Here is a 12,107-nt window from a genome sequence, read left to right on the forward strand (position 1 = left end):
TTTTTAGTGGGACAGATTCAGGAGACTAGTGCCAACAGCCAGTGCAAGACCTTGCAAGATTCTGGATGAAGCCACATAGGCCATGACAAAGGTGTACCACATCCAATAACAAGGATGTTGTAAAGTGCATGGCCAGTGCCAGTAGTACAGTTATGAAGCTTCAGTTTTACCTTAAAGGAAAGTGGGGCATCATGAAGTAGTGCAGGGACACAAGTTACAGTGATCGGACAGTACCAGAGAGAACTTGGGTGCTGGGACACTGCAAACATTGCAGTAAAAAAAATGGTACCGGAGTGGGTGAGAATATAACCGGGGAATGGAGAAGTGTCTGCTAATGGGAGAACAATTTCAGGCATTTTTGGAGGGTGTTGAAAGAGCTATGCAGCTTAAAATATGAGCTGTGGCTATTCCAGGTAGCAATTTTGCTGCCATTTTGTAGGACTCACTCCATACCAGAGATAGTGCATATCAATAAGCAGGATTAACTATCTTGGATGTTGCAGCTCAGCAATATCAGGATGGATGCAAACAGTGTCTGGATCCATATCAGCAAGAGTAAGGTAGATGAAAAGGGGAGAGGAGTTTTGCAGAAACTAAGGGCTCCATTGGGTATAGGCTGGGATATACAGAGAGATTTAAAGCATGCAGCTGAGCCAGGATTAGACAGTAGAACGGTGACATCTCAGGCATTTAGGATTGGGGCAACAATGTATGTGCATGCCAAAGGAACATCATAAAAGAAGGTAGTACAATTAGGCAGATAAAGTATGCAGACGTATAGAAGACATGTTAGGTTTCATTTGTTGTAAAAGATATTTTTTTAAATGTAAGTGGCCGCTGAAGATTTGGATACTTTGGTATTGATATATTTATCAATGTGGTATAAAGCTTGATATGGTGGGAGGGAGCAATCTGGGACTAAAGGAAGAAGAAGCATGGATAAGGTGGCTTGGAAGAAGAGGGATGTAGTGGACACAGTTGATGACACTTCTGAAAAGGCATGCTAAGAAATTGTCTGAACTAGATATAATTGTTCTTCATGTAGGGGAATGACAATATAACTAGTTAGTTGCTATTCCTTATGAGAGAAACTGTATTCATGTTGAAACGGGGCAACCATGGTCATAAGTTAAATTAATATGGTCCATTATCTTCCAGAAATAACTGATAAGGGACTACTAATACAAAAGCAATAGAGAAAGTCAGGATTGTTAAAACAGGTTTGTTAGATTACTGGTGAGATTGCAGCGAAGAGTGGTGGGGCCACATTCAGATATCAGTGCCAAATCAACAAAGATGTCTAGAGATGATAGGATTCAGTTGTCATGACCAGGGATGCAGCAGTTCAAGCAAGAATTTACATAATAATTGTTGGACATGATTAAGGAAGGCTGATGGGTCACCCTTCTGTGGCAAAAGGGCAGACTTAGAAAGTTACATTTTCATTGGGGAGCTGATGGGAGGAGGGCTTGTACTCCAAGTCTCCAACAGACTGGCCTCCTTTTATCTGGTAGGTACTGACGACCTCCTCCTGCAGGTGGGTGATGCTGTATGAGTATGATGTCTACTGGTGGCAGACCAAGGCATAAGACCCAAATCAACAGATCCCCCTTCTGATCTTGATACTGCTGAGTGATTGCCAAGGGGACTGGTGGGTTAATGGGACTAATTTTACAGATCTCTTCAGCCATTAGCATTAGTTGAATGTTTTTTTAAAGGATTATTAGTTTGAAAGTTTGTGGGTGTTGATTGAGCTGGCCTGGTCTGGTTGGTTTTCCTTCCAACTCTTGCCCTGATGTTCAGTGATTGGCATTTGATCGATATGTAACTCACTGACTGACTTTTTGAATGGCACTTAATCCAGTTTATTTGAATTGACACAATAAATGCATGGCTGTGGCCATTTTCCCTTTAGGTAAGTGAGTTATGTGGTTGTTGGGTAAGTAGGATCATGCTTATTTTAATCCTAACGCAATCAGTACATTATGCGATGTTTTTGCCTTACTGTAGGAATAAGGAAGGTTTTGACCCTAAAGACAACGTAATATTTTCTCCAGTCCTCCACAAACCGTTCTATAGCATATTGAATCATGTAATTTAATAATATAACAGGTAATTATTTATTAGGTATTATTATTTTATTATTTCTAACTTAGTGAAAATTATTATTTCTGAGTGCGGGCCATTCATGTTACTTGAGTACAGCTCTCAACATCGGTCAAGAATCAGAGCTAAAGCCAAAAAATAACTGGGGAGCAAAGGGCTTAGTCAGGGATAATTCTTAAATTTTAACTTTATTCACTTAACAATTACTACAAAAGACTTTGCATCAACATGCATTTTTGAACAAAAAAATTAACCTATAATGCACGTCATTATTAACTTATTGCAATCGACGGTGCTTTATCTGAAAGTCAAATGCTGTATGAGGGACAGGTCGAAAATATGAGACAAAATTAGGAATAGTCAAGTATGCTTGAGAAAGTGGACAGTATCAGACGTTCAGACTTGTGCAACTATGAAAAGCTGTAACCGACAACTTCGTTAAAAGCTTACTGCAGCGGTGATTTGCAAAAAGTAAAAACTCTTTAGAATGCCAGAAGGAAAAACACAATGTTGTACAGACTCAGTATAGCTATGTGAGTATTATGGTGGATGTAAAATATATTATTTAGGTGTATTCGAACTATGACCTTTAATTTCTAAAAATTTCCATCAGTTTCAGTATGCTGTTGCCCCCTCAAACTTTAAAGGAATTGCTGTACAAGCAAAGCACGTCAGATCTCGAATAAGTAATGAGTGCTCCACTCAGGGAAACTCGGTAGAAACTGGGATGGGACATTTGGAAAAATGATGGCTTCCTTTTTCTGTACGTAACTAGGGATTGATTGAGGTGAGTTTCTGGAGTTTTATGTTCGTAGAATCGGGTCACTTGAAGTTTTGACCGTTTTTCTTTGAATTGCTTTTTTTGTCAACTTCACAAAAGAGCAAAAGTTAAGTAAATAAATTTTATTTTGTCAAGTGCTTGCACTGGCTCGAGTCGTTTGATAGACCGTTGTTTGTGACTAGGTATCTCCGTTCGTTAAAGTGTTCTGCTTCATTCTGAAGATTAAGTGGCTGTTACTGACTTCTACACTGAAATACTTACAGAGTAGTCGGGGCGAATACCTTTGAAGTACCCGCATAAAGTGTAGCTGTGTCCTTAATATGGCTGAATGCAAGAAGTATGCAGTTTCGATTTATTTTATCTTTCTTTAATTTCATTTATACGGGTAAGAAAACAGACAAAATGACTCGCTTTGTTATTTTGACTGTGCACATCGTTCCACACGTAAGTGACCCTTCATAACATCTCAGAGTATAACTTGCGTGACTTTTAGTTCCGCAAATTTTATTTGTCGTTTTACTTATTTAGAGACATGCATGTTTTGGATGCAAAAAATATACTCGTCTACCATATGTGTCAGTTATTTATTTGGATAGTTTGGCTTTGAAGGCCTTCGTGTGATTGCTAGCTGTGTAGTGAATTTCTTAAGAGTCCTCCGTTTAAATTAGCTAAACAGTGTGGTACTAGACAGAAAGTGCAAGTTCGTGAGCTTTTCGAGACCAGGAAGTGCTTAAGAAACGCATGCCGTTAGATAGTATATAATGGGGTGGTAGTGGCTAATTCAAATATTATTTTAAGTTAACGTGAGGGATGAGCAGGCATAAAGTGTTGTCTGAATGGTGGGCAGAATAGCCAGCCCAGTACTGTTTCTTCTTTTTGACCTGGATTTTAGCCCTGCCCCCTCTTAATCCCTCCTAAAACTGGTGACTTGAGAAAAGGTGGTGAGTTACGATGGTAACAATTAGCATTATAACCGTCTTTTAGTGCAGAAAATATATATTAATTCACCTTATCTAAATCCAACAATGTCTCAAGTTAATGCAGTTTTTAAAACTCCCTGGCTGTCACAGATTGGTTGACAGCTGTGATGCCACCCCTACCCCTTTTGATTATCATTCACCACTGAGTCAGCAATGATAATCAAAAGGGGTGGAGTTGCACTGCAATCTCATTAAAAAAAAAAATAATAATGGGAGGAGGATTAAAATTGGCTTGTGAGGCATCGCAGGACAGGAACCAAGTCATTTTTAGTATTGTGGTGCATTTGGGTGAGATGTTTGTATGGAGCATAGGTGGTTTTAGAGGAGGACACATAGTGGCATGTGCCCCCCATGAAATTGTATGCCCCCTGAGTGACGCATTTACTGAAATAGTAAAAGCCTCTCACCTGGCTGGCTGAACACAGTAATGCTTAACACTTTCCAAAAGGGCATGCAAGCAAACCTCTCTGCAAGACGTCTGGCCAAAGCCAAACATAGTCGGGGTGGAGGAGAAGGCCCAAAATCAGGGACATATTTTAACTATTACTGTAATAAATATGGTCAGTTGCTAAAATAATAGTCTTTGTAGTAGCATGCGTTTTCTGAATGATTTGAAGTCTGAAATTCAAATGTCTGTCATTATATGTTGACTTCAGTCTTCAATGATTTGCCTGAAAATGAGTTCTATAAGGAACAGACCAGCAATATGAGTAAAATCTTGATAGCTGAGTGGTATGCAGAAGAGTCAACTCTTTCATAGCCAGTTACAAAGCTGTTGATCAGGGAGTATCTTTAGAAATCTAGAGCTACATGAAGTTTTTAGGCCTTGTATTTTAAGTATGAATAACCCAGAGATGAGTGGAACATTTTACATGTTGCCCCTATCCATGAGGGTGCTAAACCATGGTTGAATTTACGGTTACCCATCCATTCATCCAGTTTATGTTCTTGAATAAAGTAAGAGAAGTACTTTGTCTTATGTGGACAAGAAGACAATTCCAAAGAAGTAGTATTGTTTGTGATGCATATATATCCCTCCAGCAAGAGCTATAGATCTCTTGAGAGGGTGTTTATGCCCCCATTGAACTTGCAAATGTGCAGTAGGCCTGACAGGATAGAGTCTGTTGAGGCTGTGAAAGCAAGGCAGAGATTGCCCCACACTAACCTGTATGACACTGAGATGATAGACAAGGATTTGAGATTGTAGTTTACATGATTTAGTCTCTTGATTTTCTTCATAAGAAAGCATTGTACGAGTTTTGAGTTCGAGTTGTGACAAATGTTTGGACAGGTACATACCAAAGAGGGGATTGTACTCAATGGCTGGCCTGATGAGTGAGGAATACATTGGAATGATTCCATCCCGTGGTCTTTGTCGCCATACCCTTAGTAATAACCATTGTATGAGTTTTGAGTTTGAGTTGTGACAAATGTTTGGACAGGTACATACCAAAGAGGGGATTGTACTCAATGGCTGGCCTGATGAGTGAGGAATACATTGGAATGATTCCATCCCGTGGTCTTTGTCGCCATACCCTTAGTAATAACTAAGCTAGGCAATGAAAAATAACTTTCGTACAATAGTGGATATGTTGTGTGTGACAACCCTCCAATAGACCGGTAATCAAGGAGCCTCAGTCCTCACCACTGGGAGACGTACACTGGGAGGATGACAGGTACACACACAGTATTTCGAGATGCAGCTCTCTGCATCAAGTGCAGTTTCCCTTAAGAGCACACAGAGACCACAGTCAGTCCAGGGCTGATTTCTCCAGATCCCCTGTAAGGCTCCCCACTAGCACAGATATAGAGTTGAGATCTCAGCTGAGTGTCCAAGTCAAGACCTCCAGCACCCCCTCTGTCCAACCAGTGCTTCGTGGCCCTGCTTAACTAGCTGACACACACACACCTGGGAAAGGCTGGTACAGGTTTACTAGTTATGCCCCTTTTTACCCAGACTATAAGGTAGTTATCACTGCCACCAGCCAACTTCTTATCAGCTACTTTAACGTCCTTAAGAAAGGGTGTCCAATCTTACTGTGTAATATTAATATTAATACAAATGGTACTTTGACGAAGAGCAGTGCTATTAGTAGTGGCCCACAGTGTCACCAAATAAATATACAAGTACTCTCAAAACTTAAATATTTCTAGACAGATCAGCCATAATTACATTTTTAAATATATTTAATAATAAATAATAAAATAACAAGAAAATTCTCAGTGTAGATTCACAGTGACATCGGAAATATTTAAAACACCATTGCAGGACAGTCTGAAATAAATAAAGAAAAATATCTAAACTAAGCTTTGCTATATTCCTGACTATATCTAAGAGAATTATATTGTTTCTAGAAACTTACTTAATCGGACCAAGGCAGTTGTCGGGTCCAAAACAGAATGCTCTGTCTCACTCCGAGTCCTCTCAAATATTATTGGTGGGATAGCTTGCAGAATGACATCATTCCTTGTCATCTGACTCTATACCAAGTCAAGCCCCCACTGTAGGAACTAGCGGTATTTAGCATCTACCTGTTTAAATACTTAGACTTCATATCTTTGGCAAATGCTGGAAGTCATAAAACAATTACCTTCTGTAGATAAGAAGCATGTCAAGGCTATGCATGCATATATAAATTCCAGACACGTGTAATCCCTAGTGCCATTTTGAAAGATCAGCCAGGGAGAGAGCATGCAAGATGACAGTTGTTAATTTGTATACAAGTTACTTAAGTTAAAATCAGTAATCTTCTAATGTGTTTGTATAAAATAAAGCTGCTTGAACAGAACCCACAAAGACTCTTCTATTGTGTTCTAGATAGGAGAGTGACATGGTGTCAGAACCGGGATGAAAGAGAATAATATTCAGAACCATGAGGTGCAGAGACGACAGTGAAGGTAAAACTGAGAGAAAAGAGCACAGAGCCAGAAAAGAATCAAAGGTAATGAGAAATAGCACAAACCGTTTATTTGATACGAAAGGGGAGTTACAAGGACACAAACTGCATTATTAAGCAATAACCGGAAAGCACTAAACGTTTGTTAACTAAAGGAAATTTGTAAAACAGAAGTATTTGATGAAACAATTAACAGTAAAGCAAAACTGGAATATGTTTAAAGCAAACCGAGTATGTTTAAACCGAAAACGATTATGTTTAAAGAAGATTGTGTGTTTAAGCCAAACTGGGCATGTTTAGAGTAAAACTAGCACAAGAACTCTGTTTAGAGTTAAGATAATTATTCTGGATTATCAAATTATGTTCAAATATCCCACCAGGTATTTTCTTGGCTCCCGTGTTAAAGAAGAGAGCCTTAGAATTAACATAATGTTTTTTTAGAAATTATTTTGGTATTATTTGTAAGGAATAACATGTGTTTAGCTGTCATATAATTAAGTGGATGTTTACATCCCATTAATTTATTGTTTAATTCAATTAATGACATTTGATTAATTAGTGTGTAATTTGTTTGATTATGTACGAGTTAGGTAAGTTGTGATGAAGTCTCTATCCAGTAGGTAAGACGAAAGTGCCTAACTTTTTATTTTTTGTCAATAAATCGAATGTATTCGGACTTTGGTTGACCTGAGTTTACTGTCATTGAGCAAGTCATTGTGGGTGAGAGAGGGGGGACCCTGGAACGAATATCTAGAACTTATGGAGCTCAGATAGCAAATGAGAACTAACGCCTCTGAGGCACTAGGACTTAACAGTGCAATTTCTATTAGTTCTATTTTAAAACTAAAAGCAGAATTTTATATGCAAGTGTTTTATATGGGATGATGTCATGCAGTAATTTTTAAGTAAGTATATGTATTTATGTGTTTAGTTTATTTTTTGTAGTTAGAGATATAGAGGAAGTGATGTCATGTGGTTAAGACTGCATAAAAGGTGAGATTTTTGTTACAATGGCAGTCTGATGAAGTTTGCATTGTGAGACGAAAGCGCTCAATTAATAAATCGGTGTGGATCTTACTGGCCTCTATCTGGCTTTTTTTCATTAATTTGTGGTTGGAGTGTGCTTTTCATACAGCACTACTAGATGCTACATTTGCCTTGGCATTGTGCAGCGGTTAGCAGCTGGCTTGTGCACTAGTTGGCAAAGTGTTTACACTTGCGAGATGCACATTTCCATTAATTTCCCTTTTTGCGTATAGTTAAGCAGTGCACGAATGTGATCCGCATTGCTAAAATTCTGAGTTAGTATTGAGTTTATGAAACATACCTGCTGCTTAGCTGACTCTACGGCAGCAAGTGTAAATGCATTGACCTGTTTCTTTTCGAGCCCAGATGATACTGGACTCGAATCCAGGTCCATCTAATACATTTAAATGGTGATAATGCAATGACATTATTCAGTATAGTACATTCGGCATGTATTACTGTGTGTTGGCATAGCTCAGCAGGGTTAAGCGGCATTCTGCAGAGGTAACTGCAGCATTACACAGCTGCTTGGCATTGGTTCGTGATGCCAAACTCCAGCCAAAACACAGAGACCAAAAAGTGAAGGGATCCATTGCTTTTTCTGATACTTGTGTGTTGTGTGTGATTCTACTGTTTGACCAGATTATAGGTGTTAAAATGGGGTAAATAAGAAAGCAGTGAAATGGGGAGCAAGCAGGGGGAAGGAGAAAGAGAAAGAAATACAGGAATGTGCAGGAAGGATGTAGGTAAGAACCATACCTAGCCATTTCTTTAGCAGTAAAGCTGATATGTGCAGAATGTTAGCTGGGTTTGGGCTGTCGCCTCCAGAGAGAGAGAGAGAGGAGTGACAACTACATGCCAGTCTGACCAAATCAAATGCGTCAAGAAGAAACGTGCAAAATGGTGAGCTATGTATGGGATAATACTTTTTTTGTGGGATAGGTGCCCATTTTTCTTTTTTTATAATTTCAGTAAGAGAGGAATACTGTGTAAGGGACATAGGTATTTCTGGGTTAGGCAAGTAGGGTAGGTAAGGAAGCAAATACAAACGAACAAGACAAGAGACAGGGATGGTGGGGGGACACTATGACTGTGGTGAAGGAGGGGACACCACAGGCACATGCCTGTCAAACATGTAGACAGTAAGAATAGAGTCCTCACCCACTGGACTGCCATCACTGTCCCTTACTCCACTGATGGCTGGAGTGCTTGATGTTGTCTTCTCCTACATACCATGAGGGAGAGCAGCCTCTCCATCAGGCATAGCAGTACACCAATGGTGTAGTGCATGACCCTGTGCACCAACCCTAGCATCTCCTGGCAAGTGATGAAATCGCCACCTCCACCACTGCTCCTGGAGTGTACTACTGCACCAGCTGCTGGGGCAAGTTCTGCCAGGTTGGCTCTCAGATGAGCTGGGCATTGGTGCTGGAGCTGGTGGAGCGGGGGCAGGCTGATCCACAGGGGCTGGCCTACCTCGCTGTGGTGTGTAGCATTTAGTGATTTGGTACAGATGGATGACGTGACATTCTGAAGACAAATAATGTAAAATAAAAAAAGAGATGAGGGTTGGTGTGAGAGAAAGAGATAAAATTAGTACCATCATATGTGACTTACAGTGCAGTAACAGCAGTATATAAATATTTTATCTGAAGTATTACATTTAAGTATACATCCTGACAAATACACACAGTAACTACAGATTGCTGAAAATAATCTTTGAAATGTGCATATATTGCATATGTGCATGTTCCAGTTGTACATATTACATTTAACAGCAGAACGTTTATGCCACTTGCATAGAATTTAATTTAATGTGAACATTTGTTAAAAAAAATCCAGTACTGTATATTTGATACTTGTGATATTGAACCCAGAACCTGTGACTACATTTGATTTCTAAAGTTGGTTTGTGCTACAGACTAATGCATGCATACTTGCTTTTATAGGTTCATAGGTTGGTAGTAGGCTATTGGCCCTAGGGCCTGTACAAGCCTAGCCATAACAATTCCCTGGCTATTTCTTCCCACACTATTTACTTCCCTGGACCCCTGTCTAGCAGGGCAACTGACATGATCCCCGGGGTGAATTTCCTTTCTCCTATCCAATCGTCAAGGTTCCTTTTGAAGATGGATAAAGATGTGCTCTGCTTGATATGTATGGGCAGTCTATTCCAGAGTCTGGGGAGTCTCTGGGTCAGGAACCTATTCCTCCAGCATGTTTTGTTTATTGTGATGACAAGGTTTAGATCCCTGGAGCGTGTGGCTCTGCGGGATTGGGATTTCTTTAAGTGTAGCATGTCCAACAGCTCTGGATTTGACATGGCCTTGTATGTTAAGCAGAGATCACCTCTGAAAATGAACAGCCTCTGCAAGGCTCAAACCCAGGACCCTGCACACCATAGACAAAGTGATTTACCACTAAGTCATGCCAGATTGAGGGTTGAGGGTGTCCCTTTTGCTCCTTCGTAGATTATGAAAATGATGCCTACACTGTTCTGCAGTGCACATGATGTCATTAGTACTGGATACAGCTTGAGGTAAACTACACCATGCCTCAGTCTTTTAATGGGAGCCAGAATAGTGCCCCCCCCCCTGCAGAAGCCATTGGCTGTGACACTTTACCAGGCGTCCATTGAATATCCTGGACTCCTGGACACCCCACTTTTGTGCCCTAAATTTAACAGCTTTCCCACTAACTCCAGGCATGTCTAACACCTGACCTAAAGCAGTGAAAAATTATGCTTTCCCGCCAGTTTCAGTTATTGTGTTTTATTGGTAGTGCTCACTGAGCAATGATGCCAACCATGTTTGTGCAATGTTAAGCAGAGCACAGCTGTGCCAAGCAGGGAGGACATAAATACTTGAAATTGAGAAGTTAATCTTATACTTGGACTTAGTTTGATGCTTGTCTGGTGATGTAGCTTCGAAGTATATATTGGAAATTGGGAGGTAACTGTCAGGTGAGTTAAGTTTGCAGACATCACTGGGAGCATAAATGTCATGACCTTACACATTTGCTTTTGCCTTTATGCACTGATGAAATTGATTTTTATAGTGTGGTATTCAAACCTAGGCATAAGGGACAAAACATTTTCTTCCACAGTGTTGATTTTCCATCTTTGACACAGAAGAAGTGCTGTTCAGACATAGTCAGAAATCATTCATAAATACAAGTGACAGTTTGTGGTTTTACACATGTATGTGTGTGACCTAACAAGGTTCTTGTATATAGTTGCAGTTGTGTATGTGTGTTATGTAATTGTGAAGGTCATGCAAGTCAAGATAGCAGAATTATACTTAAATAAAAGGAATATGATGACCACCAGCAATTAACTGTATGAAAAACCAGTATAAAAATGAACAAAACAGGAAACGTTTCGTACAGAAACATTGCAAGTAAAATCCAAACTCAGTCACGGTTAAAACCACAGTATTTAATGTAGAGTAAGCGCTTTTGCGGTGTATTGCTTCATCAGATATATATATATATGTGTGTGTGTGTGTGTGTGTGTGTGTGTGTGTGTGTGTGTATATGTATATATATATATATATATATATATATATATATATATATATACGCACACACTGTGCGTGTGTGTGTGCGTGTGTGTAATTCCACAGTGGTACCGTTGTTGCATCACAGCAAGAGGTTCTCTCGTTTGATTCTCGGTGTGAGCACTTTCTGTGTGGAGTCTGCATGTCCTCCCCGCGGTCAAGTGGCATTCGGCGTGTCTTCTTTGAAGGTTGGGAGTCAAGCTGGCACCTTGGCACTTGCAAAAAATCTACTCCCAATCATTAGCGGACCGGAGTTCCGCTGTGGCGATCCCTAAAAGCGGAAAGAAGTGTATGTGTATATGTATATGTGTGTGTGTATATATATATATATATGTGTGTGTGTGTGTATCGATTTACCAAATGCTACGTGTACTAAATGCTACATGTTTTACACTTTTATCTCTGTGCATTAGATAGAAGTGTACTGATGGTATGAGCATGTTTGTCAAGGCATTTCGCAGGTATACATGATTGGCAATTAAATTCAGATTTTCTGTGTGAAATCTGTAGACATGTTTAAGGACATTTCATTTGATAGTAGTTTTAGCATTTCAGTGATGATTTGTTATCAAAATGTGTCATTTGCCTGTTCTTTTGTGGGTGGGGGAGCAATGCTGCATTTCTGTTATACCACAAACAAGGATATATTGCTATTGTTACTTTTTTTTTTTTTTTTTGGCATCCAGCTTGTTTCTCATATTTCAGATTTCTAGACTGTTTTGTGTTTCTCCAGTGGGTCATTCTGAAATGCTACCTTTTC

General features: G+C 39.6%; 1 protein-coding gene across 1 annotated transcript in view; it reads left to right on the top strand.

The window, feature by feature from the left end:
* The first annotated feature begins 2,708 nt into the window (after nucleotides 1-2,708).
* Nucleotides 2,709-12,107, top strand: part of ANKS6 (ankyrin repeat and sterile alpha motif domain containing 6) — a 1,232,679-nt gene continuing 1,223,280 nt past the window's right edge. Inside the window, exon 1 of the mRNA XM_044064590.1 lies at nucleotides 2,709-2,893. The gene's annotated coding sequence lies outside the window, so the exon portion shown is untranslated. The remainder of the gene's footprint in view (nucleotides 2,894-12,107) is intronic.

Source organism: Protopterus annectens, chromosome 3.part0 (assembly GCF_019279795.1).
Source record: "Protopterus annectens isolate FY-2018-M chromosome 3.part0, PAN1.0, whole genome shotgun sequence".
NCBI lineage: Eukaryota > Metazoa > Chordata > Ceratodontiformes > Protopteridae > Protopterus > Protopterus annectens.